At 36.6% G+C, this 22,148-nt stretch overlaps 1 protein-coding gene across 1 annotated transcript in view; it reads right to left on the bottom strand.

Moving 5' to 3' along the window:
• The window catches only part of RARB (retinoic acid receptor beta), a 617,794-nt gene that overhangs the window by 410,380 nt on the left and 185,266 nt on the right, over positions 1-22,148 (bottom strand). The window contains exon 3 of the mRNA XM_036431628.2: positions 14,323-14,374. The gene's annotated coding sequence lies outside the window, so the exon portion shown is untranslated. The remainder of the gene's footprint in view (positions 1-14,322; positions 14,375-22,148) is intronic.

Raw genomic sequence — 22,148 nt, 5'->3', positions numbered from 1 at the left:
AAAATGAAATAACAAAAATTGAGACTAAGAAATAAATAAAACGAAGATTAAAAACAAAAATAAATAAAATGAAAACTAATATAGCAATAGAAAAGCTTAACAGAACTGAGAGCTGGTTTACTGAAAAGATAAAAAAAAATAAAACAAACCTTTAGATAAACTCACCAAGAAAAAAGAGAAAGGACTTAAATAAAATTAGAAACGAAAGAGGAAATGTTATAACTGATAGCCGTAGAAATATAAAAAGCATGAGACTGAGGGAGAATTGTGTGTCAACAAATTAGACATCTTAGGAGAAACAAATAATGCCTAGTACCATACAACCATCATGAAGAAATATAAAATCTGAACAGACCAAATTCTGGTGAGAAGAGGGACTCAGATAGGGTGCCTGTTGGAGGCAACCAATTGATGTCTCTTTCTCATATTGATGTTTCTCTCTGTGTGTCTCCCACCTCCCTTTTCCTTTTTCTAAAAATCAATGGAAAGATATTCTCAGGTGATAATTAACAAACAGCAGCAGCAACAACAAAAAGGGAATGTATCAAGAAAACTTTTCAAGCTTACTTGAGCATAGAGTCCTTTATGCACTAAAAATCTCAGCAATGAGTCGCTTCATGGAAAACACATTTGGGGCATTTGAGGACAGAGTATTTGGTGTGCACTTGAGGCCTCAAAGAAATAAAACTAAGAGTGTGCAATTCAGGTCTAAAAAAGACACAGAACTCTAGTAATTGGCATTATAAATATAAGGCATATGCAATTCTCCCAAATTTAACAAATAAATGCTTCTGTAGATACTACTGAGTGTTCAATTTATGAGCTTGTTAACTTAATGGCGGGCTTAAATCCTTGAATAGAGTATTGATTTATCTTAACAAAGTTTGTTGAGAATACAAAGCAATAAACTATCTCTGAATTAATTTTTAAAAATTGACTTTGATGATCAGATGCTGACTGTGGGTTTTCCAGCACACTCTTTTAGACATCTGAGGGCACAACCCAATACATAACTTGTTGGTCTATAAACCAAATTAAGAGAGGTAATTTACCAATTTGTTGATTGTTCATGGTCATTAGTCAGTGGATAGAGCTGCATTCATTATTATTTTGCATGCTAGCTCCCAAGTTTCTCTCCTGCCAAGTAATTCCAAAACAGTGAGCTGATAAAATACAGTATCAGGGGATTATACAACAAATATAATACCATTGTGATTTGATTTTCTAGTTACTTTAATTTGAGGTCAATTCTCTCACTAAATCATCTCCACCCTTTCTTCCCACCCTCTATACAGATAAGGAAAGGGCCATTAGCAATTATAAGAGTTCCAGTAAAGATATTTCCCTCCACAATATAATGTAGTAATGGCCGAGAGAAATTGGGGCAAGCATTTTTCCTATCTGTTTTAGTAAGTACACATCCAAGCAGGAACATGCAGGTTATATGCTCAGGCCTGCTCCAGGCTCAGCATCCATCTTTCTGCTGATTTACCACTTCCAAACTGACAGCTAAATTACTGCACAGAAAAGGTTTCTATGGGCTGTAACCATAATGCTGCCACGGAAACTAGTTTGTTGGCTACAGGATAAACAGAGATTGAAGGACTGTTTTCATTAACGGAGAAAGATGGGGTGTAGGAAAGGAGAGCAGGATCTTCATGGGAGAACAAACAAGCCTAGCAAACTGGAGGACAAAACCCGAGTCAACACGCTCTAATTGAGTTGTAGTTTTCTGCTCAAGTGGCAGGCCCTTGCTGACTCCTTGGAAGAACCCCACACCTGCATCTTGGCCCTATGTGATACTTTTTTCCATGCTTGATGGTTAAGAACAGAGGAGGTTTTGACCTATAAATGGAGTTGCTATGAGAGCAATGGAGAGAGGGAGTCAACAGTGTTTCCAAACAGAATGGACATTATATGTTCAGGAAAATGAACCTTGTTTGCTGAAGCATGATCAGACTATAGGACTAAAACTAAGAATGAGGGATGTGGGAGGAATCAAGCCCATATTTAGTAAACTGGCTGGCAGATATATACAAATCACTGCACTCCATGTATATGGGAATGGGATCCTAGACTCAAGGATCCTATAGATTAAATTAGGCAGAGGGAAGACAGGTTCAAATATATGCTAGATTATAAGAGCCAGGTTGGCAATTATCAGATTTACCTTGGTGTCTACTTCATTTCCAATTGTCAGCAGTTCTTTAGACATAATAGGTCTTTTATATACATGTGCTGAATAAATTATTGAATTAAATTTTTTAAATGAGAAAGTAGGAACCATTAGAAAATTACAGATATGAAAGGTGGGTTTCAAAGGCTAAAGAATTTCAGATGGAAAGGTCAAATATGGCTTTAGAGAGATATGGCATGTGATTTGAGCTTTAATATTTATAAATAGAAGCCCGGTGCATGAAAACTCATGCACTGGAGGGGGTAGGATCCCTCAACCCAGCCTGCCCCCTCTCACAGTCTGGGAGCCCTCAGGGGCAGGAGGCGACTGGTGATCAGGGGAAGGCAATGCCCCATCACACCTCTGCTGCTGCCACTGCTAGCAATGCAAGCCTCAGCTGGCCTTGGTTAACTGAGCCTCAGGTGGCCCTGGAGGTTGGACAGCCAACATCCAAGGCTTGCCTGCACCTCGAGCTGGCCTAGGTGGGTGGGCAGCCATCATCTGAGACCTGTCTGTGCCTCAAACCACCCATGAGAAGCTGGGGGCTGAGGGGACTAGGGGACACCAAAGACAGGCATGCAGAGCCACCATGTTTGACTTGGGGCAGGTCCTGCTGCCCCAGCGGGGCTGAGGGGACTGGGTGCCACCATCTTGTGGCTGTGGGCATTGCCATATTTGAGGGTGTGGCAATCAATTAACATATTCCCTCCTTATTGGCTATAGGTGCTACCATATTTGTGAGGGTGAGATGGTCAATTAGCATATTCCCTCCTTGTTAGACAGGATATTTGGAGATTCCAAATGACACTGAGGAAGAACAAAACAGAATGACAGAGATGTGGAGAATTTCTAGAGATAAACAGAAAATAACAGTGGTATTCTTAATTCTCAGGAGCAATTGTCCAGGTTGAAATGAACACATTCCTATTATTGTGATTTTCAGCATCTGATGAGGAAGCAAATGTTGTTTGTAGTTACTTATGTAACTATAAGCCAAGTCAGGTAAGTAGTGGTGGATCAAGCTATTCTTTTGAAAAGAAAACACCATTCTTTGTTTGCTGTTAGCAGTTTTCCATTCTGATAAATTATGAACTAAAATGTACATTTTCATTTGTCCCCTGGCTTTAGGTTAGAACTGGAATTAGCTATACCAGTAACTTAATTCCAGACTCTATTCAGTACCTGACATGTTGTCTGGCACATAGTAGGTGGGTGAGAAATTATCTGTTGCATGAATTTTAGAAGTCAAGTTTTTGTCATATACTGAGAAATAAATTGTTCTATAGAAAAGGCTTCCCTTGTCATCTCTGGTCTCTCAATTTAAAACTCAAAAATACAAACACTTCATGAGTTATAAGAAAGTATAATTCACAACGTAGCTGATTGGGGGGGAAAATCACAATTGTTTCCCACTTCTACTTCATACATTAAAATCCTGGGCTCTAAGTTGTTAAGGTCACTTACAAGCATTCTTATCAAGTGACTGATGTTTTATAATAAGACACCCATGTGAAAACAGAGAGACATAAAGAATGCCACATTATGATCAAGGCAGAGACTGCAGTTATGTGGCAGCAGGCTGAGGTTGCCAGCAAATAGACAGAATAGGAAGAGTTCAAGAAAGGATTGGCCTTTCTACGTCTCAGCATGGTCCTACTGACATCTAAATTTTAGACTTCTAGCCTCCAGAACTGTCAGATGGTACAGTTCTGTTGTTTTAAGCCACCCAAGTGGTAAAACTTGGTTCCAGCAGCCCTAGCAAACTATAGTCACACTCTGCCTCACTGAGTCATTACCAGGAGTTGAGTGACACGGGCTTTCTTAATGGAGGTCACATCACAAAATGTTCTATTGATTTTGTGACTCAATATTTATGTATGAAATATCTGCCCCTAAAGGGTCAAAACAGACTCAGTTGTTCCTGCAAAATTATGCCTTATCACTTATCTAACTTTCCCATCTTACATTTTTTTCCCAAATATTTCAGATGTTCTTGACATCAGCCAGATAAAATATTAACAATATATACCTAATAAAAATATTATTACAATTATAATAGTATATACATTACATAATATATATACACATATATACATATATGTATACACACACACACACACACACGAAGCCTTGGGGATAGACCTAGGGTGTCACAAAAAGTCCCACTAGATTTAGCATGTCCTCACAATTTTATATCCAGGCAGATAGGGAGTGAGCCACGGGGGAATTTGAGGCAGACAGGCAGATTTCAGAAGCATGATCACTCTGGGAAGTTTCCAGAGTTCTGTTGGTGCCCTACGAACTCTATTCAATACAACATCATTCCTTGCTTGGATGGAAAGATACAGCCGATAAATTTGGTACAACATATACCAGTTAATTCAACAAAATGTCAAACTGTCTGGGAAAGCCCTTAGAAAAGGTTTACTTTCTGTGTCACCAGGGAAAAGAGTGATAGAAAAGAAAGCTCATGAAAATGAGATTTTCTCTAACTTCTGCCTACACTGGATAAATCAATGGGATTTTTCAAGACCCCTCAATATCAACGAGTTTATCTCATAAGCAGGCAAGTCTTTATGGATTCCAAAAAATCTCTCTCCAGTCTTCTTTCTTTTCTCTCCCCCTGCCCCCCCTCAGGGCCAATTACTTCTCTTTTCTTTTTCTACAATTTCTTTCCTTCTTCCTTGCCCTTCTAAGTATTCATTTCTTTGCAAAGCCATAGGAGGAAAGATTTGTCTGACAACAGTTATCTCCTATCTCTTAGCTTCTAAAAGCCATGATGAGTGTGGAAGTCTTCACTTTTTTTTTTTTTTTTTAACAGAAGATTTAGTCTCCCTGCCCTGAACTGGGTTTAGGGTAATTGTGTATCTGCTTGAGGGCTGAATGCAATCTCTAGCCTTTTTCATAAACTTTATGGCCCTGGTGCCCCTTTAAAAGTCTCATGTGGCTGATTGATAGGCTCATTTCTGATACTAACCATAAAGGATTGGCCATCCTGAAGATAAGCCGCTCCTCCCCTGAGCATCACAGGAGGTGAAGGCGCTCCATCACTATAGATGAGGCCTCCATTATGGATGGCGTTTCCTGCCTCAATCAGATCCATCCTTCAGCAGCCCAGCCAGCGCTCGGTGCTAAGGGACTGCACCACAGGACATATAAACTCAGTCGCGTCCTTTTAGTTCATGGGTATCTAAGGATTCAAACACCATCCTGGATACAACAATGAAAGCAGTAGCTAATTCCCCACTTCCCATCTCCTGTGAATTTACTCTTGATGTCATTCATCAAAGGAGAAGTTGGTAGGCTCATAGAATTTTCTTCCTTCAGTCAGCTGAGTTTTTGTGTTTCATCTTAAGTATTTCTCAAATGTTACCTCTTTAATATGTGTTCTTAGTTCTCATTGTGAATCTATTTTTTTCCTCCTCAAGCTATCTTTTAAATATCTCTTTGCAGGACAAGAGTGGTGACTAGTGATTTTTTTGTACTTCTGCAACTTACATGTTTTGGTTCAAAATGGTGCTTGAATTCTTAGGAAGATGCAGAGATGGAGGAGAGAGAAGGAGAGGGAAGAAGTAGAGTTAAGAGGGAAAAATTAGGTAGAGAAGGCTGGGACACACACTCACACAGAAGAAGAGAGGGGCGGGAAGAAGGAGGCGTTTTACATATGTTAAACTTTAATTAATTGAAAATTTAATTTCATGAAGGAGAGTTCATTTGTCCCTAGCCAAAAACTGTAACATAGAGAGATGTTGCAGAAGAATTGAAAACACATCAAATGCAGAAAGTCAAGAAGGAAGGAATCAAAGACCAGAAGGTAATGGCAGAGGAAGTATAAGAGGCATAGGTTCATGACAGATTTATTCATCATTCAAATATTTATTAAGCACTTTTTAGAGAATAGGTATGGTACTATGACTAGGGTTATCAGAGTTAAAGCATAGTCAATACACACAAGGAACACACATTTTAAATAATGGAAACATCAGAGCTGCACATCAAATAATTACATTAAATGTTAAAATGAGATACAAAGCATTTAAAAATATTGCTAAAACCTCTGAATCCACTCCTGTCTATTCCTTCTTACCTATATCATGTCCTAAAAGAGCTCTCATCAGTGTCACCAATAACATCTGTGGTGATGAACCCAATAAGTATTTTTCAGACATTATTATCAACAAATAGCATTTGACCCAATGAGCAACTTCCTCCAACTTGCAGCATTCTCTTTTTGTGCTTACTACATACCATATACTCTGATTATCCAACAAACTTTCTAGTGGCTTCTTTCAAGCTCTTATGCAAGCTAATCTCCTTTTGCCAACCACTAAATGTTATGATTTCTCCAAGATTCTGTCCTGTGCTTACTTCTCTTTTCCATATTCTCTTACGGGCAATTCCATTCAACCTCTGGCTTCAACTACCTATAATAAACCAAGAAGATTTATATTTTGTTCTGCAGGTAGACTTCTTCCTGTACAACCCATGTGGAGTGCCTGCCGCTCCCAGGTACCATTCATGGTCAACCACACCCTTGCTTGGATGCTTACTCAGTGAGTACGTGTCTGTCTATACCTGTCAGTAAGGACCTGTACATTATTCATCTGTGTGTCTTTAGTTTAACATAACTATGGGTTCACCATTTGCTCAGCTGTTGACTGAAATTGGGGCAGGGCTTGTGGGCAGCATGTACAGCAGCATCCCATATACAGGGGTGCTGGTCACTCTGTAGGGAAAGGTGAATACAAACAGTTGGTCAAAGATACTAATAGAACTACTTATCACATGTAATTACGCCCTGAAGCAGTTACACATAATCTCTTTCTTAAAAAAAATAAATTTTTATTGATTTCAGAGAAAGAAGGGAGAGGGAGAGAGAGATAGGAACATCAACGATAAGAGCAAAAGATTGATCAGCTGCCTCCTGCATGCCCCACACTGGGGATCAAGCCTATAACCCAGGTATGTGCCCTGACAGTGAACTGAACCATGACCTCCTGGTTCATAGGTTGACACTCAACCACTGAACCACACTGGCTGGGCTCAGATGATAATCTCCTAATATGAGAGGTTTAAATAAAATTTAAACAAAAAGAAGTACACATGGGATTTAACAGACAATTCTTTTTTTTTCTGTTTTCCTGTATTATCAGAATTTTCTACACTGGATATATGCTACTTTAATAACTGAGAATTTTTTTTAAAAAAGTGTTTTTTTGAGGTCTGTTTTGTGTGTTTTTTTTTAATAGGGCAAGAGGGAGGAAGGTATGTGTATGAACACATGAACACACACACACACACACATACACACACATTTTAGTGAAATTAAAAGGGAATATAAACTACTAGCAGGAATTCTAGGAGTTGGAATTTCAGGAGTTAGAACACATCTCTCTTCAATAAACAGTATTGCTCAAATTCTTCAATAAACAGATGCCCAAATTACTTGTTTCTAAGTGACTTTTAGGGAAAAATAGAACAAAGAGAAATTATTTCCTCAAATGGCTTGTCACTCCTGATTTTCAAGAATGAGCATTGAGAAGTATTTGGAGATAATAAATGTGATAGTAACATATGCCCTTCTGAATTATAACTCATACTATAAGCCTTACTGATGAGTGCTAGGCTCTGACATCCTAGGCAACCAATTCAAGCCATTAAAGTAACCCCTTATGAAAATGAAAATTGAATATTACATTGGAGAAATTGAAAGCATATTTTATCAAAGGCAATTTGTCTATTATCTGACAGCCTTGGAAAACAACAGGGAAATTACGTCTCTCACATTAAAATTAAAAGGCAGCAGCTTCTTTGGATACACAGTAATATGGCTACTATGGGGTCATTCAGGAAAAAAACAAACAAAAAAAAACAAACCCTGCTTATTCCATATGCAGGCACTGTATGATTTCCCGACCATTGTATTCTGTTGGGAATGAGTATAGGGCACATTTCTGCACTAGTTAATGGATCACAGAGGAAAACAGTACCAAATTCTTCCTTTCAGGGTAAAAGAGTGATTCTACAGAACAATCTCCAGGGCCATCAAATTGTTAAAATCATGGTAACCTTGATTTGTTCCTTTTTTAGAAATGAAGTACCCAATGCCTCTCATCCATTAAGTAGCCCAGTGATTTATTTTTCATATGTTTGGCTGGGTTATGTAAGGCATTAAGGTCTTAGATTCTCAGATATGGTACCTAATACCTACACAATTTGATAACTACAAATTTACTTAAGAGATCTTTGTGATAAGGAAGGTAGCCATGGATTCTGGTCATGCTCATGTCTATATCTTGGTCATAGTTGGTACTTTATTATGAGTACTAGAGGCCCGGTGCACAAATTTGTGCACTGGTGGGGTCTGGCTGGACTGCCCCATTTGGGGCCGATTGAGCCAGGCTGGCCAGGGGGAGGGGCTGCAGGTGGTTGGTGGTCTGGCCCCACCTCTGATCAGGGGAGGTGATCAGGAGTGGGGCCAGCCAAGGGGAGAGGCCTTAGGTGGTTGTCAGGCCTGCCCTGCCCTCAGGTCAAACCCTGGTTGAACTCCTGGTTCGGGTCGAGGGGACAATTTGCATATTACCCTTTAATTATATAAGATAGCAACAGAAAACTTCACTAGAAGATATGGCACATCTAGTGAAAATATTTCTATAATGTTGAGTCAGTATAACACTATCAATACTATTTAACCTATTGTTACTTGTATACTTCAGAGATTGGCTGCTTATTTTATACATTAGTTTAACATCATTCTTTAAATATAAAAATACATTTATTTCTTTTTATATTGACTATCTAGAAGAAAAGCATAATTATTAAGCCAATAACTAATTCTTTAATGCCAAGATTTCAGAGTTAAAGTTTTACTAAAGCACTATTTGACATAGAAAGGAATTATATGCAAACCAGATGAATTTTAGATTCTTTAAGAGGGACTTTAATAACTAAAATAATAATTTAAAGAGATTTCACAGAAATGTAGGCTTGAACTCTAGAAATGGGAAAAAGGGAAAAGTGCTTAGAAGATTAGTTAAAATCAAGTGCACCTCACCAATTTATGCTTTCTTCCGTTCTTCCACTAAATGAACCTCATTGATCATGACATTTTATCACTATCTGTGCAGCTAACGGCCTCATTGGGTAAAATATTCATTTCTGAGGCCTGGGAAGGCTGACCCACATGAATGTGGTCTGAAGTTCAGTTTGTGGACCTGGGAATGTTAAGAGTTAGAGAGATTGCAGAGCTCGGTCACTTTCTATGTATGTGGCCTGAGAACCTGTTTCCTAAAATATAATTTGGAAAAACACTTTCTCCTAGTATAAGAAATATTAATAGGTAAAGGTACTAGTGCCTTAGGTTCATTTTACCCAGTAGCACTAGGTAAAGTTGTCTTTTTTCATGGACACTACTTGCTCCCCCTCTTGGAAAAATTATCTACATGAGCCATAAACTCCCATACTAATCAGCATGACCTAATTTTAGTAGGGAGATGTTTCAGTGAGTGAGCACAAAGCAGGAGTACCCTGCACTTTTTCTGATAACCTACAACTATATGTAAAAATAAAATAACCCTAAAAATAATGCCATTTTCGATTGCTGATGTCACGGACATTGGCAAGAATATTGAAGCTGTACATCAAAAAGATATTTTGGAGATAAATCAGCATAGGATAAAATAGAGCTCGCGAGCTCTTGCAAAATGGAGAGATCTCCTTTGTATCTAAGGATATTTATGAGACTGTTTCAACAGAAATGGAGAAAAAAATGAAAATCCATTGCCATCATATTACTATTTTGTTGAAATGGCAATCTTATAATGAAATCTAAAATTTCAGCTCTCATATCCTAAAGTGGGCTCTTGCTTGCTTGAATCTTGGTTATCATTATATCACTAAAGCAATCATTGAAATTAGGTTTGGCATTTTACAAAAAGGCAGGATAGGTCGGCTCCCCACCCCCCTGTCTTTTCCTAATCCCTTCTCTCTACTCTTTGTCTGTCCCTGACAACAAAAGTACAAGAACACTCAACTGCAACCAAAAATGGGGAGATTGTAACTTGGCATTTGGTGATCACAGTATTGACTAATGAGTCTCCCTTAATCACAGATGAATAAATTCTGGTTCAGCTGAGCTAAACCACACCTCCTGGGATTTCCTGTTAGTGGTGTGGTGTAAAAGGACTTACCGGTGCTTCTCTTATCTTAAAACTGGGTCTGTTCAAAGCCCCAACCATCTATGGTCTATGTTACCTCATTTGTCAAACAAATGTCTTGAACCATAAGGTCTACAGGTCCCTGAAGTGCCAAAATTGTATGGCTGCTATAGTCTGTAAGTTCTTCTTAAATTTCAGTTATTCACATTCCACCAGCATGAATTTTGCCTAACTAGACAAACAAATTTCATTCTTATTATTTTTATTTAGGTCAGCACATTTTGTATGTGTTGTACTTGAATAAATGTGTTTCTATTGGGCAAGTAATAATGCTCTAAAAGTGATAAATCAGCTTCACTTAACTCAAATAAACAATAAATTATAAAAATAAAAAGGATGAAAATAAACAGTGTGAATGAGCCCTGTTAGATGGGGTGGCCTAAGGACAGTGCTGTCTCAGGCTGGTCTCTTAAAAATAAACAATGGGAAACCATCAAATAACCTGTTACCAAGATAATTCAAAGTTGTAAGGGGAATAAATGAATTTCCTCACTACACTATATAATTTAATATTATTTAAATCATCACTCGTACCACCATTGGTGTAGATCCTATTTGCTAGGAAAACTTGCATAACTACTAAAAGGGTATGTTACATTTTCAGACTCAACTCCAGACTACTAAAGTAATGGTAATCTTTATTACTCCCTGTCTCTAAGAAGCCATCTCAGAAATTGCCCTAATTTACACTGCTCTTGTTTTGTTGTCTAAAAATCCAAAGGAAAGTTCCATGGACTCTATGAATTGCATGTCCCAAAGGATCCTTATTTCTAGTGTTGAAAATATGTATTTTAAGAATCTTTATTGAGATACTGGAGGCCCAATGCATGGAATTTGTGCAAGAATAGGCCTTCCTTCCCCCAGCTGCTGGCACCGGCTTCCCTCCAGCCACCAGCAGGCACCTGAGGCCTGGGCTTCCCTTGCAGTCCTGGCTTCATCTGGAAGGATGTCCGGTCTAATTAGCATATTGTGCTTTTATTATTATAGATAATTCATACACCATAAAATTCATCTATTTAAAGTGTATAATTCAATGGTTGTAGTATATTCAGAGTTGTACAAGCATCAGCATGACCTAATTTTAGAAATTTTTATCTCCCCAAAAGAAATCCCAATAGCAATAACTCTTTATCTTGTCTTTCCCAGCCCACCTTAGGCAATCAATAATCTGTTTATTATCTCTGTAGGTACATATCTTAAACATTTTATATTAGTGAAATAACTTATGTCCTTTGGGAATAGCTACTTGCATTTAACATAGTGTTTATAAGATTTAGCCAGGTTGTAGTGCATATTGGTACATTATTTATTTTTATTAAGTAATATTTCATTACATGGCTATACCACATTTTATTTATCTCTTCATCAGTTGGTAAAAATCTGGGTTGTTTCCACACTTTGGATATTATGAGTAATATAACTTCTGTGCAGACGTCTATTTTCATTTTTCTTGTGTATATACTTAGGAATATAATTTCTGGAAAATATGCACTTTTGATGAATACTTTATTTTGAGTTTATATAACAAAATAATTTTGTAGTCAGATAGCACAAGAATAAAATATTCCTTGTCTACTATTTTTATTGTTCTACTTTCACTTTTCTGTTTTTTCCATGTTTAGATACTAATTATATATTTCAAAATCAAATAATAAGTAAAAAGTACCTATAATTAGAATGCATTAAAATAATAGAGGATAAAATAGATAACCTACCCACTCTTCCAATTCTAAATCCAGAGACAAGTATCTATATTCATAAAAGGCTATATGCAAAGTGTCCCCTCGGGAGTTTGACCAGGAGACAGGGAGTTCAAATGCTCACTATGACATGCACTGACCACCAGGGGGCAGCGTGGAATGAGGGAAGGCTTTGGCCAGCAGCTGGCAGCCAGGGAATGAAGGTTCTGGCTGGCAACCAGAAGGCTGCAATCAGCCCTGATCACTGGCCAAGCCTATGGACCCTACCAGTGCATGAATTTCATGCACTGGGCCTCTAGTTTTTGTTGTTGTTGTTGTTTTTTAATTACAGTGTTATTTTTTAACAAAAACATATAACTTGCATTTCTCAATCACCGTTGGCATATTGTCATATCATCTGACATAGATTTATTGGATTTTAATAAAACATATAGATTTTCTTATAATGAATTCCTATGAATTATTTAACCAGTTCTCTATTTTATTTCTTCCGTCACAAACAAAGCACAATGAACATCTTAAACATATAGCTTATGAATTTTAATAACCTCATAGAATATTTTCTGAGAAGTTAGGTAATTGGGTCAAACAGTGCTTATAATTGGAATTTTAGTAAAAATTGGTCAATTTTATTCCAAGAAAAGTTATTTCATTTATATCCCCGCCTATAATGAAGAGTACATATGTCCCTATGGCCTCACCATTGTTTGATGTTATCCATTCTAAATCACAGAATCCATTTTTAACCTGTATTTAAGTATTTAGTACACTTGAACAATTTTTAAGTTTTATTTACTAGTCATTGATTCTTCTTATAAAAATACCATTTGCCTATTTCTCCACTGAATTATTTACTCTGTTCTTATGGATGTGTCCATATGTATATGTTCCTTATTTGCTGGAACAAAAAAGCTTTAATTTTGTCTTTTTCCATAAAAACATTTTTATGTTGTCTCTTTTTCTTCTTTACTACTTCTTAACTGTACCATTATTTTGCTATTATGTTGAAATGCTATTTCTATCCAATATTAAATCCATATACATAGATATCTTTCTAGAGCCTATTCTGTTTCACTGATCTCTGTATTCCTAAACTAGTGCCAAGATGTTTTAGTTACTTAAGCTTTATTAAATATGCACTGCTTATCAGATTCGACAAGGATTTCATTTTCAAAAAAATCTTGCCCATATTCATATTCATATTTTGTTCATTCCACAAATGAACAAAACAACATGAATCACTTTTTAAACTAACGTGTATGCCATAATCATTATTAGCAACATTTAATTAGTATGAAATGCTTTGATTTCTGGAATATAAAATTAAATGAATCAATATATTGGTGTTAAACTTTAACAGTAAGTTAATTAAATTATATCACTTTCCATTTAAATTTGGATGAAAAGCTAGCTAATAATTAAGGAAAGCCACTAAGCAAAACCAAACAGAAAGAAGATGTGTTCAAATATTAAAACTGAATATATAACCACACCAAGTAGAATAGAAAATAAATTTATCAAGTCATTAATAAATACATTAAATTCCAAATAAATTAGAAAAAGCAAAACAGTTATTTGGAACTGCTATAGGAATTCTGTTTTAAGACAACCAATTGAACTTACCCAATAGGTTCACTTGAAGGTTAAATTAAAATATGATTATAATATGAGAAATTTATAGTTAAGTAGCATTACATTAATTCCTTATTTTGTCCTAATACACTTTAAAATGTTTTTGCTACTCTTTGTACATACTTATATTCCCAATAAAAAGTATAATGAATATTGGAGGAAATGATGGGTAAATGAAATTTTACTTTCACTATAATTGGATTTCCGATCTCAAAAAATTTCCCATCTTCTTAAATCACTATGAATTAAACTATAGTGTTTTCTTTATTGCAAAAGTTCCATACCAAGCATGTTAATCTTTTCTCAGAAAATCTCAGGACTATTTTGGTAAAGTCATGTCTACTCAATCTTTGCAAACAATATGAAAAAGTGCCTTTTAAGGGAATCTACATGATATATAATAAATTTGTCTTGTTGAGGTAACAATAAATTTGATCAAATTTTTCTTGCTCAAGTGCTTCATCTGTGCGAGTACAAAAATTCTGCATTTGTCCCCAAAGCTATCATGGAAACTTAAACCCAGCTCTTTTCTATCTCCGTTCAGGATATTCATTATGTTAATTTTTCAAATTTGTTTATTTCTTTTTTCTTTACTCACCACATACGGATCCTTGGATAAATCACTTCATCTCTGCAGTACTCTCTTTTACCTGTAAATTAGGAGCTGAGTTTTAGACAATCTTCCAAATTCATTTTAATTCTACATTCTGTTACTGTATTTAATACAGCCACTAAATTTTCTTAGTATTATTTAATTTGCTAATTAACTGTCATAGGGGTAAATGTTTGTTAGGTGACTTACAAATTAAAATTTTCCATTTATCATTTCTATTGGAATGCAGTCTTCATAGACAACCTATTTTTCTCATTGGTGCACTACAATCTCTTTCAAAAGAATAATCTCAGAAATTCTAACATACTATCAATTTTCATAATTTAATTTAAAAATAAATTGCTCATCAGAAATTTTCAGCAAACTGATTCATGGGACAAACACTCCTGATCTTGATTCCAAGTTTGTTTTCACTACACAGGACATTTTTGTTGTAGTTGTTGTTCCCATTCTATTACTTATGTTCTTAGTTGTAACTTGTTGACTTGCTTTTGTAAAGAGCATCCCCTTCAATTTTGTCTTCAGAATGCTCATGTTCTAAAAGTTCCCATTTACTCTACATTTTATTTTGTTCCTAGTTTTACTTTAAAAGAAATTGCAAATCTTAAAACATTATTATATGTAAATTCAAATTTCACATAAAATAAAAAAAATAGAATAGGTATTGTTGTCATTTGGTGACTATTGAAATGACAAAAGTTAAAAATGAAAAAAATAACCTAATAAAAGTGATATATGGAGAGAGGGGACATGATTCTAGCTAGTGAAAGTATTTAATATGGGGTGTGTTTTTTTGTTTGTTAGTTTTTGTTTTTCATAGATACTCCTTCTATATTCAAAACCTCAGGAGTTAAACCAAGCAATTCTACTTTTAGGAGTGTTCCCTAAGGAAATAATTAAAAATAAGAAAAAGGATAGACATCCCACTCTTTATATAAGTGAAAAACTGTAAACAACTGAAATGTACTCAAATGGTGGATTGGTAAAGACATAACTGTAATTATATACAGCCATTAAAATTATAATGTAAAATAATGTAAAATGTCCTGGGAGAAATGTTCATTCTAAAAAGTAGAAAATGGTTATATAATAATGTGTGGAATAAGATTTTATTACTTGTAAAAATGCATATGTAGCCGAGACTGGTTTGGCTCAATGGATAGAGCGTCGGCTTGGGGTCTGAAGGGCCCAGGTTCGATTCCAGTCAAGGGCATGTACCTTGGTTGCGGGCATATCCCCAGTAGGGGGTGTGCAAGAGGCAGCTGATCGATGACTCTCTCTCATCGATGTTTCTAACTCTCTATCTCTCTCCCTTCCTCTCTGTACAAAATCAATAAAATATATTTTTAAAAAATGCATATGTATATTTATATATAAGTCAGAAAGTGGGCAATGTTTGCCAGAATGTTAATACTGGTTACCTCTTGGTAAAAAAAAAAAAAAAAAAAAAAAAAAAAAAAAAAAAAAAAAAAAAAAAAAAAAATTATAGATGGATTTTTTGGTAATTTTCATGTTTTCTGCATTGATCACATATTATATTATCATGAGAACTATTTAGGAGCAGTAAATTATACTTCTAAAAATAACTTAAGTGTCTAGAATAACAAATATAGTTCTAAAATAAATTTAGTCACTTATCACTTCACACCCTCTCATTCTCTGTCTTAGGACACTAGGTCTTTAATTTCCAAGCATTTTTTAAAACAACTTGTAATAATTGTATTTATTAACTTCTTATTTGGATTTGCTCACCCACTCAACTTGTACACTCCATGAGAACAGGAATTTTACCTTTGTGCTTCACTTAGCATAGATACATTAAATAGTTCAATAGACTAGATGAAAGAAAAAACTAGTGAAGTCTTATAACATTTTAAAATCAAAAGTCATTAGACCAGTAAGTTTGTTCCTGTAAGCTATAAGACCCAAGGTTGGCATAAAATTCCCTGAACCTAACCACTTGGAGTTTACACAGACTACCCAACACAAAAGCCAAGTGTACTATATCAACATCCAGTATGCTTATAAAAAACAAGACAATCTTGATGATTTAGGGAAAGTTAATCTTCTTTACCTGCATTGTCCATTATTTAATTTTATGCCTTTAAGAGATTACCTCTGATAAATCAGCCATAATCAAAATTTTGAACTCCAAATGTAATTAAACAAATGGTACCCCAGTGTCCTTTAGGTGAATGTTAATGGGTAGGAAGTTCATGCTGTAAAGACATTTTTTACCACCTGAGCAAAGTGGAAGTGCATAATTAAACACTGGTTTGAATGGTGTCAAAGAGGAATAGTTTAACTCAGAAAAAAACACACATGTAACTATAATGCTAATTGTTCAGAAGTGTATCTTTGTATCACTGATAAAGACAGGCTTCCAAAGCAAATTAATAGTGTAAGAAAAACATTAAAAAATAAAGACAAAACAACTTTTTATAAATCATTCTTATCTAAGCAATCATTCAATTTCTCTAAGAGCCCTTTTAAAACAACTTAAATGATCACGCTTCATAGTAAAAATATTGCCTATAGTTAAGATATTGTTCATAGTAAAAAATATTCTATTTCTTTTAAAAATATGTTTTATTGATTTTTTACAGAGGGAGAGAGAGAGGGAGAGAGAGTTAGAAACATCAGTGAGAGAGAATCATTGATCAGCTGCCTCTTGCACACCCCCTACTGGGGATGTGCCCGCAACCAAGGTACATGCCCTTGACCAGAATCGAACCCGGGACCTTTCAGTCTGCAGGCCAATGCTCTATCCATTGAGCAAACCGGTCTCAGCTGTTTCTTTTTAAATTATTGATAGTTTAGCTTTCTCCATCATTTTGGATAGTCTTCCTCTAGTGAGTCTGAGTAAACAAAAGGTCATCATCTTCTTAAAATATAAAAGCAAGCACAAATATAATTCCAAGGTCAAGAAACTGAAACAAAAGAAGTCCTTATTTTTTACTTTGAAGCTGCTTTCATCCCATAGGATCTAGAAATGAGTAAGCCCTTCCGATGCCAAGTCTTCAAAGCAAAAAGTGAAGTGGAAAGTTACTCAACTACCTGGCAAATTCAGTCAGTGTAGCAAGCCAACCTAGATTAATTGAAGTTTTATTGTAAGTACTTATTTTTGCTTATAATTTTTCAAAGAGATTAAGTATTTAAAATTTAGTCTTTAGGTAAGTATTTTTGTTTTAAATCTTAAGAAATGAAAAATAAGTGGGATATCAAAACCCAACTCCCATTCTCCAACATAATTTGAAAAGTTGTGGAGATAACCATAAGTTCCTTAACAATGGAACATCTTAAGTCAGAGTCAGCACACAAGAGTGCTTATTGCAAAAGGTTGCTAAAATGTCTATTCCCTGCTGGTTTATAACTGCCAATAGGACCTAGTTTGCACATTGAATGCAAAAGCATGGAATTTCCAGCAGAAAGATTTATAATGTTTCAATGTAGTCCAGGGACCTTTCGTAGTTAGTCCAAAGGTTAGAAACTAGAATTTCAATTATCTGCCTGATCATAGATGGTGAATCACTGTGAAAACCCCAACAATGTCATGGCACCTGGGATTAATAAAAAGGAGTGCCACTATAAAATATAACTTTGTAAAGACCTAACAATGAAGGCTCATACACTCATAGTATGGTTTACTTCAAGGCTTGTGGATTAGTGCGACATTCAATCAATTGACATGGACATTAGTTGGGTATTGGTCATTAAAGAGATTTCCCCCCCTCTAATGATTCTAAGGAGGGGCAAAGGAAGGATTGCATTGAGACAACGTTTTATTTCATATGTAAAGACAGACAACGTTATGTTTTATTGAATACTTAAGGGAATTATTTCCTCCCAAAATCCTGATGGCAAACTCTCATTCAAAATAAGGGTTTAATTTATCTTCCCTGGGATACATATATGTAATAAAGAAATCATCAGGTATATGCTATATATTACAATGGAACCTACTACTATACTACAAGCACCTATTTCTCTGAGGCAGAGTCCCAACCATTAAACAGATGGCGGGACTCTAGAGAATTTAACATTATTCTCCCTTTCTATATTCTGGAAAGTTTTCAATCAATGCCCAAACCATATTTATGTTAATATGAAGGTCATTTATTTTAGACATTCAATGTTGTAAAAAGGTCAGTCAAATTGTGCACTCAAACATATTTTTGAGCCAGTACTCTTTCAGATGGATGTATCTCTGGCTCTTCAGAGACCCCCTCTTCCCTACTGCCTTATGCCCAGTGGCTTGGAAGCTTTCTCACAATGACATTATCTACTGTGCCTCTCCTACTTTGTTTTCCTAACTTAATAGAGTGCCTAGCATGTGTCACCAGCCTGGGATCACAAGGAAATTGACTTCTTGGCCTCTCTGAAAGCTCTCCATGCATGTCCAGATCTGAATGGAGACTGCCAAGAATTAGGCATATTTCTCAGAATGATGAGAGTAAATTTTTTGCTATCACCATGATCTGGTAAGATTAAACTATCTGTCCACATCTGATGATAATCACGGATTATCTGATATGGCTGATGTGGCAGATGCTGCCAGGACACTGTCCACATCTCCTCAGACCCCTTTCCCATCTTCCCACACATTAACACCCAATGTGCTTTCTCTCTGAATAGTCAAACTCTGATTCTTGGTGAGTGAAGTATCAGATCTCAGAAGAATAAATATACCAGCTCCTTCGCTCCTGATTGCAATGCTCCGGGCATGTCCTATACTAATTCCAGAGCTCCACAGTATGAGAGGGCCTATGTTACTCTCCAGGATACCTGATATTGTCCCTTTACTAGCCTCCTTTTCTTTCCACTCTCACCCTCCCAAATATTCCTAATTCTTTCTTCCAATACTCATCATAAGCTCTACATTGGTTCCCTTCTTAAAGACAGCTAGCTCATTTCCCAAAATGGAAAGAAATAAGTATAATGGGTGACCAATCCTTCTACAGACCTTGTAACGTTTTCATAAAACAAAGTGATGTAAGTTGGGACTTGAATGGGTTACAAGATATGTAACATCTCTCAGTACATAAATCAGTTACACCAGGATGCTTGAGGTTGAGGGCACACTCATCCATCAAATGCATGCATGGTACCTGGCAACAGGTGCTCACATTTTCAATGTCAAATTTTCAATAAAATGCAAAAGTTCCTGTTGCTGTCAATGAACTATGAGACACATTACACTCTGGGCTTTTAAAATATGTTACCAAATGAAAGAATTAATTTACAAGCTAAAAGCCCAAACCTCCACATGGTTGTGAATTTCATATTTGGAATTATATTTCTGAACCCTTGGTTTTTAATTTACTACTCTTGAGAATCCCCTTCTGGCCAAAGCAGAATGAATAAATGCTAATGATGTAGAGGACCCTGGTTCACAGACTGGTGTTATGATTTTCTAATACATGAAGTATTTAAAGACTGATGAGACAGTACATTATATCTGCATGGTAATTTAGTTCAGAAGTTCACAATTATTTTATTTCCAATATTAATTGCTTTTGTGTCTCAATAAATGACTCTGTAGGAAGTGGAATTCAATTTCATTCATTTTCAATAATCGAGATTGCTTTGAACTAGCTCAATAACTCTCAGCTCCTCTTGGCCTCGGATGTATTGCTCGTGGTAGAACATAAATAATCTCAGTTTTCTCTTCAGATTCTTAAGCAGAGTTGGCCTTTGGCAAACTGGCTAAGTAGACACAGTTTGCTCTCCATGCTCCCAGCCCTTTTGTCACAGCCTCTTCAACATCCACAGTCCCTCTGCTTTGCATGCTATCACTTCCTCTGTCTCCTTCTCCTCCCAGGGACAAATGAAAGGAGAAACTTATTCACATACCTGAGATTTCTAACCTCCTTGCCTTTGCTCATCTTTGTATCCTCTGCTTGAAGTAGCTTCCTGTCTATGTTTTCAAATACACCAAGAAGTGAGCCCAGGGTTCAGGTCAAAGATCACCATCTCTACAGAGACTCTGCCTAGGTAGAAGAGCACACAGCTGCTCCCTGGATGCCTGTGTGTCTCTCCCATGCTCCTTCATCTCTCCATGCTGATTTAGATAAAAGTATTCACATGCCTTTCTCCCCTACTAGAGAATCAGCTCCTCAAGGTCATGACTGACAAGCCATTCATTCATGTATTTCATATAGTGCTTAGCTGTGTTCCTTGTAAAATAAAAGTTTGCATGAATAAATAAACCATTGGATCAATTAATGAATGAAATTAGGTTAAGAGAGGTTTGTTTAGGTTTTAATCACATGATGTTGCTTTAGTTCCTCCAATACAAGTTTCACCTACTCACCTCAGAGTCTGTGTCAATCCATAGATTCTAGCACTGAACAAGTTCTGGTACTGTATTCGAGTGCCCTCCCAATGCCCACCCCCCCTTTCCCTCATTCTACCCATTCCCCTTGCCTGTGAACTCCACAAAGACAATGACAATGATGTGTGGCAGGCCCAGAGCAGAGCTTGAGCCATTTCTGTGGAGTGAACGGGATCATGGCACTCTGTGATTTCAGCGGTTTTCCTTCCCAAAGTTTATGTTTCCAAAGAGGATTACAGGCAGGGGGCTCCATGGACCACTGTGTCAGAGGCCACGTTGTTAGGCCAGTGAGGGAGAGAGACAGTAGCAGTGCCCACAAACTCTAATCTAGCCCCAGTGTCCTACTGGATTTAGGGACTCCACAGAAGCTTTGAAAGTTTTTAGCTAACGTCCAAAGTGAAGTGATTTCCAAACTCACCTATCAGCACTCCATCAACATTTATGGAACACATGGACTGTATTTATTGGCACTGGATTTCTTTTCATCTGTTGGCAAGTCATGTTCAAGACCATTGTGAGCGTTTCCCCCGCATAGATCACAGGTTCCTGGAGGAAAGGAGATCTGACTTTTCTGAAGCTGGCTTCCAGCTGGAATGGCAGCAAATGCTCTGCATCTGGATCTTGGGGACTGCTGCCAAGGACCCAGCTCAATTCAGAAGCATTTGCTGTGGAACCGATAAGCAAAGGAAGCTCCATGTAGGTTAGAAACAAGGTAAATATAAACACAGCCCAATCCTTACCCCCAGAAAGCTTGGAATCTTTTTAGGGGGAAAGGCAGATAAGTAACTATCTTTAAAACAAGGAGAGTTGTAATAGTTTTTCTTAAGAATGAGACGCTCCATATAGTGTAAAGGGATTGAGTTCAATTTTATAACATTATATGTTCAAAGAGTTGGGAAGAGTTTGGATAGGTGTCTGATCTCTTTCCCTGTAACCAATGGAATGTCCAGGAACCAGGCCCAAAAACGTGTTATCTGCCCTGGTCCTTATGTTCCCAATTGTGTGTGTGTGTGTGGTAGGAGTCTATCTGTAATGTTTACCCAATAAATAAGTCACCATTATGTTCTGTCATGAGCCACACTCCCATGTGGCCCAGGGGTGGTGTTGTTTACTAAATTAGATGTGCCTTCATTTGCCTAAAAACTAGAGTCTCTCCTTTCAACCTATTTCAGTTCTTTTTGCCTTTCCTTATTAGGAATACTTCCCAATTTTAATTACTTTTGATGTTCTGCTCTGAACTCAGTCTAATCAAGTAGGAATGCCTCTAAACTATGTACAGTGAACAAACTAATGAGTGCAGGCATTCTAAAGAAAGGACAATCTCATTGTTTATGCCTAGTCTTTTCCCCTCAGCAACGCCAAGTCCTAAAATCTCTTCTCGTTTTCTAAAACAAAATAGACTGTTTCACATCTTATCTGTGGCCCTACCCTTACTACTCCTGGCTTTTTTTTTCTTGTTATGCCCAAGAAGCCACTG

Source organism: Pipistrellus kuhlii, unplaced genomic scaffold (genome assembly GCF_014108245.1).
Source record: "Pipistrellus kuhlii isolate mPipKuh1 unplaced genomic scaffold, mPipKuh1.p scaffold_m20_p_11, whole genome shotgun sequence".
Classification (NCBI taxonomy): Eukaryota; Metazoa; Chordata; class Mammalia; order Chiroptera; family Vespertilionidae; genus Pipistrellus; species Pipistrellus kuhlii.
This window is presented reverse-complemented; position numbering and strand designations above follow the sequence as displayed.